The 18682-nt window shown below is 39.6% G+C and overlaps 1 protein-coding gene across 2 annotated transcripts in view; it reads left to right on the top strand.

The window, feature by feature from the left end:
• LOC124788218 (nucleotide exchange factor SIL1) overlaps window positions 1–18682 on the top strand; it is a 112260-nt gene that overhangs the window by 77492 nt on the left and 16086 nt on the right. The gene's annotated exons all lie outside the window — the stretch shown is intronic.

Here is an 18682-nt window from a genome sequence, read left to right as displayed (position 1 = left end):
CAGAGTGTTCTTTGATCCACCATTAGACTATTTCTCCACCATTTCCCTCTCTAATGGCAGGTAGGGGGAATGGATTCTTAAATGTTTCTAAATGAGCTCCTACTTTTATTATTATGATTGTCATTGCTCCCTGTGTAGGTTGGCAACAGTAAAATATTTTTGCATCCAGAGGAAAAAGTTGGTATTGTAATTTCATGAAAACATTTCAACACAAAGAAGAACGCATTTATTTTAATAATTTCCACCCCAACTTGCTTATCGTATTCATGACACACTCTTCCCTATTTCACAATAATACAAAACAAGCTACCCCTGTATGTACTTATCTCATGTTCTCTGTCAATCCCATCTGGTAGGAATCCCATATCGCACAATACTACTGCAGAGGACGGACAAGTGTAGTGTAATCAGTCTCTTTAGTAGAACTGTTGCATCTTCTAAGAGTTCTGCCAATAAAACACAGTCTCTGATTTGCCTTCCTGACAACATTATCTGTGTGATCATTCCAGTTTAAGTTGTTTGTAATTGTAATTCCTAGGTGTTTAGTGGAATTGACAACATTTACATTTGCTTGCTTTATTGTGTAACCAAAATTTAGCCGATTACTCTTTGTACCCTTGTGGGTGACATCACAGTTTGTTTTATTCTGAGACAATTGTCACTTTTCTCACCATATGGATATCGTGTATAAGTCATTTTGCAATTGTTTGTGATCTTTTGATGATTTTACTAGATGGTAAATGATGGCATAAGTTGCAAACAACCTAAGAGGGCTGCTCAGATTCTCTCTAAAATTGTTTATATAGATTAGGAACAGCAGAGAGCCTATGACTTTCCATTGATTACTACATACCATGATCTTTATGATAGCAAATAATGAATCCAGTCGCACAATCAAAGTGCTTGCAATTAGATTAGCAGTCCCTAGTGAGGACTGGTGTTACAAGCATTCTGGAAATCTCTGCACTTAAAAGCAAGGCTTTTTTTGGGTTACCAGTTTTTAAATAGAAATTTGTCCATGGAGTACGAGTCGTCAAGAAGAAATGATTTTAAGTTAGTTTTAAAACATGCTTTACTACTGTCAGGCATTCTGTGTTATTTGGCAAATGATTTTTGTTGTTGCATATTGAACTCGTTTCTGAGCCACTGATAGTTTTAATAATGGGTATTGCTGTTGTGGTCTTCAGCCAAAAGTCTGGTTTGCTACAGCTCTACATGCTACTCTAGTCTGTGCGAGCCTCTCCATCTCTGAGTAACTACTGCGAACTACATCTTTCTGAATCCGCATACTGTATTCATATCTTGGTCTCCCTCTAAAATTTTTACCCCCAACGCTTCCCTCCAGTACTAAATTGGTGATCCCTTGATGCCTCAGAATATGTCCTACCAACTGATCCCCCCCTATTAGGTTCTACCACAGATTTCTCGTCTCCCCAGTTCTATTTAGTACCTCCTCATTAGTTACATGATCTATCCATCTAATCTTCAGCATTCTTCTGTAGCACATCTCAAAAGCTTCTATTCTCTTTTTGTCTAAACTGTTTATCATCCAAGTTTCACTTTCATACATGGCTACACTCCTTACAAATACTTTCAGAAAGGACATCTAGGCACTTAAATCTAAACTTGATGTTAACAAGTTTCTCTTCTTCAGAAATGCTTTTCTTGCCATTGCCAGTCTACATTTTATATCCTCCCCACTTCGACCATCATCAGTTATCTGGCTTCCTGAATAGCAAAACTCGCCTACTACTGTAAGTAATTCTCTCAGCATCATCTGATTTAATTTGATTACATTTCATTATCCTTGTTCTACGTTTGTTGATGTTCATCTTACACTGAAGTGCCAAAGAAACTAGGATAGGCATGCAGATTCAAATACAGAGACACGTTAACAGGCAGAATATGGTGCTGCGATCGGCAGTGCCTATACAAGACAACAAGTGTCTGGTGCAGTTGTTAGATCGGTTACTGCTGCTAAAATGGCAGGTTATCAAGATTTAAGTGAGTTTAGACATGGTGCTATAGTAGGCGCACAAGCGATTTGACACAGCATCTCCAAGGTAGCAGTGAAGTGGGGGTTTTCCAGTATGACCATTCCATGAGTGTACCGTGAATATCAGGAATCTGGTAAAACATCAAATGTCTGACATCGCTGTGATTGGAAAATGATCCTGCAAGAACATGACAGAAATGCAACTATTCCAGAGATTGCTGCAGATTTCAGTTGAGCTTTCAGAACCGAAGGCCCACTCGTGTACCCTTTATAACCCTACAACGCAGAGCTTTATGCCTTGCCTGGGCCCGTCAACATCGACATTGGACTGTTGATGACTGGAAACATGTTCCCTGGTCGAACAAGTCTTGTTTCAAATTGTATTGAGCGGATGGACGTGTACGGGTATGGAGACAACCTCATGAATTCATGGACCCTGCATGCCAGCAGGGGACTGTTCAAGGTGGTAGAGGGTCTGTAATAGTGTGGAGCATGTGCAGTTGGAGTGATATGGCACCCCTGATATGTGTAGATACAAAGATACAACTCTGACAGGTGACACGTACCTAAGCATCTTGTCTGATCACCTGCATCCATTCATGTCCATTGTGCATTCTGACGGACTTGTGCAATTCCAGCAGGGAAATGTGGCATCCCACATGTTCACATTTGTTACAGAATGGCTCCAGGAACACTGTTCTGAGTTCAAACACTTCCGCTGGCCACCAAACTTCCCAGACATGAACCTTATTGAGTATATCTTGGATGCCTTGCAACATGCTGTTCAGAAGAGATCTCCACCCCTCATACTCTTACGGATTTATGGACAGCCCTGCATGATTCATGGTGTCAGTTCCCTCCAGTTCTACTTCAAACATTAGTCAAGTCCATGCCACGTCGTGTTGGGGCACTTCCGCATGCTCGCGGGACCCCTACACTATATTAGGCAGATGTAACAGTTTCTTTGGCTCTTCAGTGTATATCCTTCTATCAAGACACTCTCCATTCCATTCAACTGTTCTTCCAAGTCCTTTGCTGTCTCTGACAGAATTACAATGTCATTGACAAACCACAAAGTTCTTATTTATTCTGCCTGGACTTAGGGTTGCCATACGCCACGGATTTCATGGACAGTCCGTGATTTTAGGGTAAATGAAAACGCCCGAGCCAAAAAGGCAAATGTCCGCAATATTTGCTGGATTTGAAGTCAACTTCCGGTAATTTCAAAAATTACTGTCAAAGAAGCATCAATATGTTATCTCTTTGCCCTCACAGTATATAAAATCCAAACAGAACAGAACAGCTTTCGAGATATGGAAACAATGGGCAGTCAGGCTCAGGCATACGGTACATCCTCTTCGATTTGCGAGTTGTTGATACAGTGGGCGGTCCGTCATCTCTGGCAATGAAGAGTATTATCCTCTTTGATTAGCTTGTTGAATGTTCGCATGGTTTGTTATGCTTGCGATTTCGTTGTGTTATATTGTATTAAATAGTTGTTATTATTTGCCTGGTGGTTTAATAATGTCAGCTAGACGGAAGGTTAAGTACACGGAGGAATATACTGAACAGTTTCCAAGTACTGAAATTAAAGTGTGTTTTGGGGGAGGTCAAAGATGAAAGTTTTGAGAATATGATGTCACATAAGAAATAGGTGTTCTTCATTCATAATTGTATTTCTAGTGAGCAGTATTCAGAGTTGCTGAAAATTGTGGAATTTTATTTCTCCATTCCCAGTCATAACGCCAATGTAGAGAGAGTCTTTTTCCCTCATGAATTCTCTGTGGACAGAAGAAAGGAATAGGTTAACAGTAAAATCAGTTAATGCAATGATGCAAATACAGTACAACATGAAAAATGTAAGTTGCTGTGAATTTCATAAACTGATTGAGAACCAGATTAAGTTCCTTTCATCTATTCAAGGTTCTGAGAAATACGATTGGTATAAGAAAAGCTCTAATGATGACAATAGAACTTCGTGTACTGAATAATGTAATGCATATTCTTATTTTCTGTAATAAATGCTTTCTTAATGAAGCAGTCCTTCCTAAACTCTGGATCATTAATTAAATGCACATTTTCCTTAGCTTATGGGCATGAGGACTCCTTATTCCTCTTATTTCCTTCGATCGGCTACGGTGACCGTAAGTTTTGTCCTGGTTTTGGATTCCAAGATTATTGCAACCCTACCTGGACTTTAATTCGTACTCCAGATTTTTCTCTTGTTTCCTTTATTGCTTGCTCAATATACAGATTGAATAACATCTGGGATATGCTACAAACCTGTCTCACTCCCTTCTCAACCACTGCTTTCCTATTGTGCCCCTCTACTCTAATAACTGTCATCTGGTTTCTGTACAAATCGTAAATAGCCTTTTGTTCCCTGTGTTTTACCCCTGCCACCTTAAGAATTTGTAAGAGAATATTCCAGTCAACATTGCCTTTCTCCAAGTCTACACATGCTATAAACATAGGCTTGCCATTCCTTAACCTATCTTCTATGAGAAGTCATAGGGTCAGTATTACCTCGCATATTTCTATATTTCTCAGAATCCAAACTGATCTTCCCCAAGGTCAGCTTCTACCAGTTTTCTCGTGCTAGTATTTTGCAGCCATGACTTATTAAACTGACAGTTCGGTAATTTACACACCTGTCAGCACCTGCTTTCTTGGGAATTGGAATTACTATATTCTTATTGAAGCTGCGAGTATTTCACTTAGTCTCATACATCTTGCTCACAAGATGGAAGAGTTTTGTCATGGCTCTCTCTGCAAAGGCTATCAGTAGCTCCAATGGAACAGGGGCTTGTTTTGACTTAGGTCTTGCAGTGCTTTGTCAAATTCGTCACGCTATATCATATCTCCCTTCTCATCTGCATCTATGTCCTCTTACATTTCCATAATGTTGCCCTGAAGTACATCTTCCTTGTGTACACCTTCTATACACTTCTTCCACCTTTCTGATTTCCATTCTTTGCTTAGGACTGGTTTTCCATCGTCTTTTTAGCTACTTGGTCCTCATCTGGCTTCTCTATTTTGTCTCTCAAAGCTAATCATTCTTCTTTTACTGAATTCCTTTCCCCTGTTCTTGTCAGTCATTTCCTAATGCTCCCTCTGAAACTCTCTACAACCTTTCATTCTTTCAGTTTATCCAAGTTGCACCTCCTTAATTAAATTCCTACCTTTTTGCAGTTTCTCAAGTTTTAATCTGCAGTTCATAACCAATAAGTTGTGGTCAGAGTCCACATCTGCCCCTGGAAATGTCTTACAATTTAATACCTGGTTACCATTATATAATCAATCTGAAACCTTCTGGTGTCTCCAGGTCTCTTCCACTTGTACAACCTTCTTTCTTGATTCTTAAACCAAGTGTTAGCTATAATTAAATTATGCTCTGTGCAAAATTCTACCAGTCAGCTTCCTCTTTCGTTCCTTTCCCCCAGTCCATATCCACCTACTACTTTTCCCTCTTTTTCCTTTTTCTACTATTGAATTCCAGTTCCCTATGACTATTAAATTTTCATCACCCTTAAGTATCTGAGTAATTTTTTTTATCTCATCATACATTTCCTCAATCTGCTCCTCATCTGTGGAGTTAATTGGCATATATACTTGTACTACTCTGGGTGTAGGCTTCATGTCTATCTTGGCTAAAATAATGCATTCACTGTGCTCTTGGTAGTAGCTTACCCATGTTCCTATTTTGTTATTCATTATTAAACCTACTCCTACATGGCCCTGTTTGATTTTGTATTTATAGCCCTGTGTTCATGTGACCAGAAATTCTGTTCCTCCTGCCTCTGAACTTCACTAATACTCACTATATCTAGCTTTAATCTACCTGTTTCCCTTTTTAAATTTTTTAAACTACCTGCCCAATTAAGAGATCTGACATTCCACGCTCCAATCCATACAAGCCAGTTTTGTTTCTCTTGATAAACATCCTCCTGAGTAGTCTTCAGGAACCCTACATTTGTCTGGCTTTTTGACAGATACCTCTCTGTTGTGGTTGCACCTGTGGTCGGCTGCGTGTATTGCTGAGGCCCACAAGCCTCCCCACCAACTGCAAGGTCCATGATTCATCAGATAATGAAAGTCATCTTTTTTCCTCAAATGTAGGCATGGCTATCACGTTCTTCTCAAATTGTCATGGATTATTTATGATGAGTTTCATTATCGAATATGTGTATTGTGGTTGTGGAGTTAAAATACTTAAGCCCTTGAAGAGATACCTACATGATTACTGCGGGTGAACATCACATTATTCTTACTGCTCACTTCTGTGCAATCGGTACTTCCTAAGTGGTGAGTTACCCCTGAAAATCATTCCATAAAACATCATTGAGTGGAAATATGCAAAATATGTCAGGGGATTGATTCATTTGTTTCCAAAACTAGCAATTATACGAAGACGAAAAGTACGTGAACCCAGTTGTTTAAGCACCTCAGTAATATGCTTCTTCCCATTCAAATTTTCATTGGTATATATGCCCAAAAATTTGAAGCATTCTACTCTATTTACTAACTGCTGTTGATGTTCCACTTCAGTTGTTGGTATTAGTTTGTTCGTCGTACAGAACTGAATATAATTTGTTTTCATAAAATTTAGGGAGAGTCTATTGTTAAATGCTAAGTGCAATTCATTCCAGTATGTAATGAATAGGGGTGTACCCAAAATTGAACCCTGTGGTACATCCTTTGTGGTTTCCCCATGGTCACTAAAATATCCCATCCTTCCATTGTTTGAATTATTCACCTCAACTTTTAATGTTCTGTTTGTTAAGAATGATTCAAACCAGTAGTGTGTATGACTATTGATTCCATAAAACTTGAGTTTTTCTGAGAGAGTAAAGTGATCTCCATAATCAAACACCATGGAATGATCACAAAAAATTCCTAATGGTGATACTTTCATTTAAGGCTTGTAATATTTGATGAACGAATGTATAAATAGCATTCTTAGTCAAGAAATCCTTCTGGAATCCAATCTGTGATCTACTACATAAATCATTGTTTCTACTTTTATTTGAGGCTACTTTTGAATACACTACATTTTCAAATACTCTTAAAAAAAAAAAGCCTCAATACCGAAATTTGATGATAATTATTTAAGTCTTACCATCTTTCTTACAAAGAGGTTTAGGAAAAGGATTGATTGCAACTCACCATCAGAGCCACTTTTCGGTAACACTGAGCAATCTACCCCTTCGCTAATATTGTTGATACTCCAATCTGGAGTTTCCATTGTTTGATTGTGAAGAGGTTTAACAATTCCATATTTTAATGTGTCTGGAAATATTCCCTGTTCCAGTAATGCACTGTACATATCTTAAGTAAGGACGTTACTTTATTAAGTTAAAACAATTCTGTCTGAAATTCCTTTAACACCTTCTAGTTGCTGAAAGTTTTGTGGAATGACATTTTTTAATATATTCTCTTGCTACTTCAACTAAACCATTTAATTATATTTTTGCTGCTACATTTAGAAAGTGATTGTTAAAAGTACCTGCAGCTTGTGAATTATCGGTCACACAAGTCATTTAGTTTGTTATGGTACTTCGTACACAGTCTGGTTGTCAAATCTCCTGTTTGGCAATATCCCAATAGTTTTAATCTTATCTGCATTATTAATTTGTGAGGATGTACTATTTTTTTACATTTTAATGAGTATCCTTGAAATATTACAGTATTTTTTGTAGTGTGCAGGTAATGTCTGACCTTGATTTATGCTGGCTTTTGTATAAATTCCCCTCTTTCTCTTCCATAAGATTTTGGGCATGTGTGTGTGCGCGCGCGCGCGCGCACACACACACACACACACACACACACACACACACACACACACACACACACACACACACACACACACACATTTTGTGAATCATAAGATAGACCAAAACAGTTGGGTACACATTGTTTCAGCCTCACCTCTGTCTATAAAAATGTTGTCAACCTGTGTCTTACAATCTTTCTGCACGAGTTGGAAAACTGACTACTGAAATTGGATTAAAGCACCCAAAGTGTGATTTTAATGAACTATTGCTGTCCGTATCTTTCAAGAAGTCTACATTGAGATCTCCAGTAAATACTAAATGTTTCTTCTTGTGTGATCTTTCACAGTTCAAAATCAGTGTGTTTTTTGAAGTGCCCTTTACATTTCATTGTTAAGTGGATCTTTTTCAGGTGTTTTTGAACATGCTATCATATCATCAATGCAGAAGAGCCATCTGGGAAACGCCTCTTATGGTGTCTCCTTGCTGAACAGAACTTCTTTTCCATATGTTGTTTTCAAATAACAAGCTGTAAGATACTATTCCACTGAAGAAAGAGTCTAAATGAATGTTAAATGTAATACTCATTTAGACTCTTTCTTTTATAGGTTGTTATACAGCAACGAGCGTAGTCTATTGTTATTTACTTGTGGCACACAGTTGCATATGTAGTGTGTGTGTGTGTGTGTGTGTGTGTGTGTGTGTGTGTGTGTGTGTGTGTGTGTGTTTGTTTTACTTACTTACTTGCTTGCATGTTTCATGGATCATTGTTTTGACCTCTCATTTGCTGTGAAATGAGACTGTTTTACTATTATAGTAAACTTTCTAAGTGAAAAATGTGTCAAACATACTGACTATTTACACACTAGTCGTAAGTCCCCCCCCCCCTCCCCCACTTTTGATTTTCACTCTGGTAGAAAGTGGGAATTAAAAAATTTCATCTGAAAACAAAGAAATTCTGCTACTGATGTCAATGAAGTACCTGACACAGGTGCATCCACTGTCTCTTCTATGCATGCTACACTTGATGTGCATTTCATTTCAAGTTCCTTGCACTCCCCACTTATCATGTCCTATGTGGCTTATATTGATGAAATTCTCTCTTTTCAAGAACATTTTTACATTTCTTTCTTTCAGCGTCAAAACGTAGTATTTCCTCTGTTACCCAAAGATTGCTCACATTTGCTTTCTTTGTATCTTCATTTGTCTGTCCAACTTCTATGGATACCCTTTTCAAGCATGTCCATTCCTCATCAACTGTAGTACTCATTATCACAGTCCGACAGCATACAGCATCAGCAGGGCCAGTTTAAGGAATTCCCCCCTCCCCTCCCCTCCTGCGAAGTCTAAGTTTGGGACCTCCACTCTTTTTCTGCAAAGTAATTTTGTTTACAGCTTGTGTGATTTTTGTGATTATATATGACTGTTATGAATGTGTGTTGTGTATGAAACAAGCCAGAAGTTATTAAGTAGTCGCTTACTTGCGACTTTGCGTGGTAAGCTAGTACTTATTGCTAAAAACAAATTTAGTTATTTTTTTATATGGAGAGTAGAATGTTAACCTCAAGTTGTAAGAATACTAGATAGTGTAACTTTCACAATATCTCTGTTCATCTTTTTTTAATGTAAACATACTGCGCTGGTGCTCCAGCTAGGTCACCTGCTGGTCCTGCCATGTTAAATGTGAGCACTTAGGCATTAAAATATGCACAAAAAAACTGAAATATACACTACAACAAGGAAAATATGCACCAAAAACATACTAACATGCACTTAAAATGTAAAACCGATGCCAATTGGAATTAAAATATAATAGGCATTTCTCACAGTATGATAATACTGAACCAATTCTGAACTGATTTTAGTTGTGGCTGTTGTAGTAAATTACAGTAGAGCGTCGATTATCCGAACGTCGGTCAACCGAATGACCGCTTAACCGAACTGTGTACTCGCTCACACCTGTTACTCTCCCATCCTACCGTCCATCATCCCCCTCACTCCCAAACCAAGTTTCCCACAGTAGTCGCCGCACTGGGCCACCGCTGGCGGAACATTGCCTATAATGGGGCCTTCACAAGGCGCTGCTGACTGGCCAAGCCACCAGTCACTGTGTTTCAACAATCAGCACACTTCTGTCAGCTTGGCACTGGCAGTAGAAGTAGTGGCAGTATCAGAACTGTTTACAGCAACAGCTGCGCCAGCTTAGAGTTGAGGCGTGCCGCTCTGCGCAGTTTGAAAGATTGCGGGCCCCCAAGAAGAGCTTCTCACGGTGCAGTCACCTTCTGTTCTCTGTTAGGGCCACTTGTGTGCTGCTGCGTGAAGAAGTGAACTTAACGATACAAAATGCTTAAACATAAACGTGTTGTCCTTTCTATGAGGGACAAGTACGAGATCATTAAAAGGTTAGAAGAAGGTGAATCTGCAACCACTTATCCACTTTTAATTTTGTATACTGTGTGTATTGTTCATGCAAAATGTGTATGTAATATGTATATATTTTTGTTTAATAAACTGTGCCACATACTATATATTCCTACTGAAGTTGCCTTTGTATGTTACTTTGTAATACTAAAAGAGATTCCTGTCTTTATGAATAAATTTACTGTAGAGTACTTCTTTTTGGCAAATAAACATGTACAGTTTGATTATCTGAACAAACCAGTTTTCCGAACACCCATGTCCCCCAATTACTTCGGATAATCGATGCTCTACTGTACTAAATATTTTTCCTAATCTTTCAGAAAGGCCATCCTGACATCTGCCACAATAGTTTCACATTTGGAAAAATCTCCTTTGTGCCACATTATGGTATGGAAAAGAACTTCATTGTTGCAAAGTCCCTTGCAAAATAATTCTTGAAAAGAATGTCCGGAATCATCATACCAGACTTAATGTTTTTCTTTAACTCACAGATTTAACAGCAAGCAAGTATATGGTGATTCTGAAATGAACTAAAAAGCCTACTTACAGTATTTCATATGCATTGAGGGAATGCCAGATTACTACAGATATTACAGAAGCTATAACAACTGCGTGTGTCATCTAATTTTTACTTTTTAAGAAGCAATAGAACCTGGTCCAACACTCAGTTTTCAGAGTGCATGAAACATTGATCTGTTTTTACAGTCAAAACAAGCAGCCAATGAGAGCTGTTGTAGAAATACACTATGTTTACAAGCATTCTTAAATTTTGTTTTTGTCATATTTTATCATTGATGAGTACACTTCAGTAATAATTTACAGTAGTTTCAAGCTAAGCCTAGCTGACTTGGTAGTAATAATTATTATATGCACCACTACAACCATGCAAAATTAGGCATATAAGTTAATAGATTCTGTCTAATGATAAATAAAACAGGGAAAAACCTACTAAATCATGAAAACATTATTTTAAAAAATTACCGACCTAAATCTTCATTTTTCTCGTGTTTTGAGCAACAAAGACCTTCACCAGTTTCTCCATGCCGAGTGAATGCACAATCTGTCTTTCCACTGCTATTATTGCAAAACCTCTTAGCTGCTCATTCTCATTGAAGGTCTGATATAGTTTAGATCTTTAACTTGGAAAAGCTACATTCTGCAGAAGCTTCAGACATTGGCATGTGCAGAAATATTCCTAACGCAATTGTTGCATTTGGAAAAACGCCCTGCAAGTTCATTTCACAGACATACTGAATACTTGTGTCTGTAGTTTGTGAAAGCACAGGGGGCAACAGTTCCAATCCTTTTGCAAGATCCTACAAATTTATGCCTTTGAAATGCATTTTGGGGTCTCTCAAAGCTTCTGCAGGCTTTCTAGGAACACGTCACAGCAGTTACTGAGCTGCTGAAACCTTCCCTTCAAAGACATAATAGTGGTGTCTGTCACAACATAGTAGTAGTTTACCCTTCAGCAGTTCTCTTCCCCTAACTTTAGTAAGAAAATTGCCCGTTAGTAGTTGCAAATCTGGATTCTGTTAACTCGGCAACATTTCCTAAAGATGCAAACAATTCCTCTGCTTCTTTCTTAACCTTTTCAAAACTGTTGGCACTAACACTTCACTGTCTGCCACTACCACCATTCTATCCCTCCCCCTCCCCACCCCAGCCTCCTCCTTACTCCCACCCAGTTGCCACTCCCATCATGCACTGGTGCTGCTGCTCGCAGTGTAGTTTCAGTTTTCTGAGACTGCAGGTGTGTGTGTGTGTGTGTGTGTGTGTGTGTGTGTGTGTGTGTGTGTGTGTGTGTGTGTGCGTGCGTGCGTGCGTGCGTGTGCGTGCGTGCGTGTCTACTGTTGACAAAGGCCTTAATAGCTGAAAGCTATAATTGTGTGAATCCTTTTGTTGTGTCTATCGTGACTCAGCATCTCCGCTATATGGTGATTAGCAACTTTCCTTCTCAGGTATTGTTTCATTTAAACTAAGTGTTGATTTTATTAATTTTACTGCAGTGTGTAATTGCACACCTTCTTGCTGAACTACTGTATTTACTCTGTTGACATGGCAAAAGACATTATGCCGTATCACAGCACACAAAGAAAACTTAAAATTTTGAGATTTCTTCCAAGAGGATAGATACTTCACTGAAACACATTGGATCATTTTTGCATGTGTTATCAAGGTCTTATGGGACTGCAATTGTTGTGTGTGGATGTGAGCCAAGTTGGTGACACTTCGCTCTCAGCTTCAGGCTGTGATGGTTTCGGTTACACAGCTTGAGGCTGCAGTGGATGGGGCCCGCTGTTGTGGGCCGGCCGTGGGGATCCAACGGACGTCTAGCACATCTAAGTCCTCTGATCGGTCTTCATTAGTGGCCAGCCCAGTTACTGCTTGCACTGAGGTTGACCACTCACCTGTGGTTGAGTGGGAGGTCACCCCAGGGCGTAGTAGGCGGCGAAAGACTTCCCAGGCGGCTGCACATAAAGCCTCCCCGGTTTGTCTGACAAACAGGTTCCAGGTGCTGTCTGTGGCTGACACTGTCGCTGAGCCAGACGCTATCGCCTGTCCTGTTTCAGAGGAAACCTCTCAGCCTGCAAGATCTGGACAGTCACAGAGGGTGGGATTATTGATAGTTGGGAGCTCCAATGTTAGGCACGTTATGGGGCCCCTTAGGGACATAGCTGCCAAGAAGGGAAAGAAAACCAATGTGCACTCCTTGTGCACAACGGTTGGAGTCATTCCAGATGTGGAACTGGTGCTCCCAGATGCCACGAAGAGCACAGGGTGCAGCCAACTGCAGGTTGTTGCTCATATTGATACCAATGATGTGTGTTACTTTGGATCAGAAGAGTGTCTCTCTGATTTTGAGCGGCTAACAGAAGTGGTAAAGGCTGCCAGTCTTGCTTACGAGATGAAAGCAGAGCTGACCATTTGCACCATAGTCGACAGGACCTCTGATACAGAGCCGATTGGAGGGTCCGAATCAGAAGCTCAGACGGTTCTGCGACCGTATAGGCTGCAGATTCCTCTACTTGCACCAAAGGGTGGTTGGGTTTCAGGTTCCGCTGAATATGTCAGGTGTCCACTATACACAGGAGGCGGCTACATGCATAGCAGGGGCTGTGTGGCATGAACGTTTGATTTCAAACACGTACACGACTCATATTATTAAAGTTGGTGGTGACATTAATTTATCCTTGATATGTTGGCGAAAATACATGTTTAATTCCTGAGGTATGCATAAAACATCATCTGTAATTGTGTTAAACGCATTCTCTGAAAATTATTTTGAGCAGTTAGTTCATGAACCCACACGAATAGTAAATGGTTGTGAAAATACACTTGACCTCTTAGCAACAAATAATCTTGAGTTAATAACAAGCATCAAAATGGATACAGGCATTAGTGAACACAGAGTTGTTGCAGCGAGACTGAATATTGTAACCCCCAAATCCTCCAAAAATAAACGAAAAATATACCTATTCAAAAAAGGAGATAAAAATTCACTTGATGCCTTCCTGAGAGACAATCTCCATTCCTTCCGAATTAATAATATAAGCGTAGACCAGATGTGGCTTGAATTCAAATAAATAGTATCGGTAGCAATTGAGAGATTTATACCAAATAAATTAACAAATGACAGAGCTGATCCTCCTTGGTACACAAAACGGGTCAGAACACTGTAGCAGAAATAACGAAACAAACATGCCAAATTTAAACAGACACAAAATCCCCAAGATTGGCGATCTTTTACAGGAGCTCGAAATTTAGTGCAGACTTCAATGCGAGATGCTTTTAACAGTTTCCACAATGAAACTTTGTCTCAAAATGTGGTAGAAAATCCAAAGCGATTCTGGTCATGTGTGAAGTGTGTTAGCTGCAAGAAACAATCTATGCCTTCTCTGCACGATAGCAATGTAGATACTATCGAAGACAGTGCTGCCAAAGCAGAGTTACTAAACACAGCGTTCCGAAATTCCTTCGCAAAAAACATGAAGTAAATATGCCAGAATTCGAATCAAGAACAGCTACCAACATGGGTAACATGGAAGTAAATATCCTCAGAGTAGTGAAACAACATGAATCACTTAATAAAAGAAAGTCTTCTGGTCCAGACTGTATACCAATTAGGTTCCTTTCAGAGTATGCTGATGCATTAGCTCCATACTTAACAATCATATGCAACTGTTAGCTCAATGAAAGATACGTACCCAAAGACTGGAAAGTTGCACAGGTCACACCAATATTCAAGAAAGGTAGTAGAAGTAATCCACTTATTTACATACCCATATCATTAATGTCGATATGCAGCAGGATTCTGGAATATATATTGTGTTCAAACATTATGAATTACCTTGAAGAAAATGGTCTATTGACACACAGTCAACATGGCTTTAGGAAACATCGTTCCTGTGAAACACAACTAGCTCTTTATTCGCATGAAGTGTTGAGTGCTATTGACTAGGGATTTCAGATCGATTCCGTATTTCTGGATTTCCAGAAGTCTTGTGACACTGTACCACACAAGCAGCTTGTAGTGAAATTGCGTGCTTAAGGAATATTGTCTCAGTTATGTGACTGGATTTGTAACTTCCTGTCAGAGAGGTCACAGTGCGTAATTGATGGAAAGTCATCGAGTAAAACAGAAGTGATTTCTGGCATTCCCCAAGGTAGTGTTATAGGCTCTTTGCTATTCCTTATCTATATAAATGGTTTGGGAGACAATCTGAGCAGCCGTCTTAGGTTGTTTGCAGATGATGCTGTCGTTTATTGACTAATAAATTCATCAGAATATCAAAACAAATTGCAAAACTATATAGAAAAGATATCCAAATGGTGCGAAAATTGGCAGTTGACCCTAAATAACGAAAAGTGTGAAGTCATCCATGAGTGCTAAAAGGAATTTGTTAAACTTCGGTTACACTATTAATCAGTCAAATCTAAAGGCTGTAAATTCAACTAAATACCTAGGAATTACAATTATGAACAACTTAAATTGGAATGAACACGTAGAAAATGTTGTGGGGAAGGCCAACCAAAGACTCTGTTTTATTCACAGGACACTTAGAAAATGTAACAGGTCTACTAAGGAGACTGCCTACATCTTTCGGAGTTTTTGGGACTGCTGCTGCCATCTGTTGAAAACCTTATCTTTGGACTAATGGTCACCATCACCCGCGAAGTAGTTCCCATCCACATGTGCACACCGATCCAGGGGCTTCTGCCACTGGTCAAATGCTTTCTGGAAGTCCTGTTCTTTGAGGGTGTTTATCACCGCCAGCTATGCTTTTTGAATCATCTCTAGAGAGTCGAACCAATGGCTTTTCAACTTGAGTTTCAGTTTTGGGAGTAGCGTAAAGTCGCCAAGGTGCCAAATCTGGCGAGTACGGTGGGTGGGGTACAACTGCCACATTGTTTTTTGCCAAGAAGGTCCTGGTGAGCAAGGACGTGTGACAGGGCGCGTTGTCGTGATGCAGTAGCCAGTTTCCTTGACGCCAAAGTTCGGGCTGTCATTGCTACACGTTTTCACGGAGCCACCGCAAAATGTCATAGTAGTACATGAAATTCACTGTTTGATTGGGTGGGATGAATTCTTTGTGCAAAATTCCCTTGGTATCAAAGAAAACAATGATCATGCTCTTCACTTTGGTCTGCACCTGTCTCGGGGCTCTTCCACTGGGATGACAGTTGCTTTGTCTCTGGGTCATAACCGTAAACCCAGCTCTTGTCACCAATGATAACTAGTGACAAGAAGGTTGGATCATCAAATGTGCTCTGGCGAAGGTCCATGCACACTTCAACACGCTGTGCCTACTGGTCGGCAGTCAAGATCCTTGGCATAAATTTTGTGGCAACACGATGCATGTCCAATTCATCAGTCAACATTCGTTGACATGTCCCATAACCAATACCCATTTCATCCGCAAGGTCTAGAATGGTTTGATGTCGATCCGCATGAACCAGTTGTTGAAGTTTGGCAACAATGTCTGGTGTTGTGGCTAACGGGCCTTCCAGTGTGAGCATCATCTTCGGTGTCTGTACGGCCAGCCCTGAACTGAGCAAGCCACTCAAACACGCGCGTACAGCTCGTGCTCTGTCCCCCAAACACTTGTTGAATCATTGCATGGGTCTCCGTAGCACTTTTCCCAAGATTCACACAGAATTTGATGCACATGCACTGTCCTGTTCGTGGATCCATCGTAAAATTGCCACGCAGCAAACACAGGAGTACATCGATAAAGTTTAAAGGAGGGCAGCACGTTTTGTATTATCACAAAATAGGGTAGAGAGTGTCACTGAAATGATACAGGATTTGAGACAGACATCACTAAAACAAAGGCGTTTTTCGCTGCAGAGGAATCTTCTCACCAAATCTCTATCATCAGGTTTAACCACATGATTAATATGATTATTTAATACAGGATCGAACTTGGCAATTAATTCTACTTGTCTTAAAAAGTTTTCATTACCTGGATTTCCCAACATTTCATGGTCACCTCGTAATGGAAGATTTATTTTGGCAAGAAAACATACTTTGGAAAATAACCTTAACAAAATCGATCTTGATCTGTTTTCTTTGATCTTCAGTTGCATGATCAATTAATTTTTATATTTTAATTTTCTGTGAAAGCACTTTCCACATGCACAATTCAGTAATATGATTATGGGACAGTTTATAATTAGAGAGAACTTTCATAAGTCTTTGCAAGTCTCTTAAACCATTTCTTGTGGTAGCGCAGGCACTTGAATTGAACAACTTTCAACAAAAGCAATACACAGTATCTTTTGTCTGGGAATATACAATCCATGTTCGCTTACCTTTTTCATCATTTGAAAGATGATGGAAGCAATGAAAAACAGTAAAAAAACCTTCTTGTCTCATTACCCACAGGAAATGTGACTCTTTTCACTTACGTCTTGTGAATCTTCCTTAATTGCTCTTATCCTAAAATTGTCTTTGGCAATATCTAGCCAGATTCCCGGCTTGCTAAGATCATCAACTTAAGGCTGTTACCTTCCTTTGATGATTTTCTTTCATCTTGGCATGCTGCAGTTTCCTCTGCAGTAACAGTATTATTAGCTATTTCCACTAGCGGGACAGTTTCATCTGCCACTAGTTCTTGCACAAAACATACAGTTCTTCAGAATTATCAACTGATGAAGCTTTAGTAGCACTACATTCTTTAATGTCATGCTGTCCATTCACTGAAACACTGTCAATTGAGTTTAAAAATTTATTTTATGAATGCTTTTGCCAGAACTGCTCTTTTAGGATGTCACACCTATGTTTTCTTTTTTCAGCACCCAACAAGTATTTACAATCCATTTGACACTCTAGCATAAAACAAACCACAGGTTCCAATAGCGTCAGACACAGACCGCAGACTGCCTAATATTCGTGTTACATTCCTGTGTGTTTTGGCCATTTTCAGGTACCTTGTCGTATAGTGATTTTTGAACGTGATTATCTGCTGTTATTGCAGAACACAAGTACTCTTTCTTCTCTTTCATTCTTATTTCTGAAACCGTAACCTCTCTCCAGTAATTCTCTGCTTAGTAACTGAAAGTTTGAGTCCCCCATGATTATTTGATTTTCATCTTCTGCATGTGACATCAGCATGTACACATGAGCTATAGTTGTTGGTGTTGGTTTGGAGCTTTCTGTTAAAGAAAGCTTAAAATTGGTAATAATGTGAATAATCTCTAATGGTAGAGCACTTGCCCCCAAAAAGCAAACGTTCCAAGTTTGTGCCTAGGGCCGGCACACAGTTTTAATCTGCCAGGAAGTTCCATATCATTGCACACTCCACTGCAGAGTGAAAATTTCATTGTGGAAACATCCCCCAGGCTGTGGCTAAGCTGTCTCCACAATATCCTTTCTTCCAGGAGTTTTAGGCTTATGAGGTTTGCAGGAGAGCTTCTGTGAAGTTTGGAAGGTAGGAGACGAAGTACTGACAGAATCAGAGCTGTGAGGACAGGTCATGAGTCGTGCTCGGGTAGCTCAGTTGGTACATCACCTGCTCATGGAAGGCAAAGGTCCTGAGTTTGAGGCTTGGTCCGGCACACAGTTTTAATCTGCCAGGAAGTTTTATACACACATTTACTTACAAGAATGTTCTTTCATATGCAGAATTCACTTGTAAAAACTATAAAATCTTTGTCTCCCCTCATCCTCTGTGTTGAATGACCTGCCCCTCGTAATCCTCTTGGCTCACTGAAGAAGAAACTAACAGTTCTGAAAATAAGAAATTGTTTTTTCTGCTTCGAATAGCAGCATTATTACCATTTCATCCCCTGGCTGGTCATTCTGTCTCCTTGCCATGTTCTCCTTCATGTTGACATCTGATGACAATAATAGAATCCAACAGTGCTCCACTGGGAAATATGTAATATAAATAATACCAATGTTATTTGCTACTAAGGCTGTAGTTCAGTGAACCACAGACTTTTTCTGAAGATTTGAAGCACTCATTAATTAATGACTGGCTATGCAGGC

Source organism: Schistocerca piceifrons, chromosome 3 (assembly GCF_021461385.2).
Source record: "Schistocerca piceifrons isolate TAMUIC-IGC-003096 chromosome 3, iqSchPice1.1, whole genome shotgun sequence".
Lineage (NCBI taxonomy): Eukaryota > Metazoa > Arthropoda > Insecta > Orthoptera > Acrididae > Schistocerca > Schistocerca piceifrons.
Note: the sequence above shows the minus strand (reverse complement) of the source record. Positions and strands in the feature narration are given on the sequence as shown.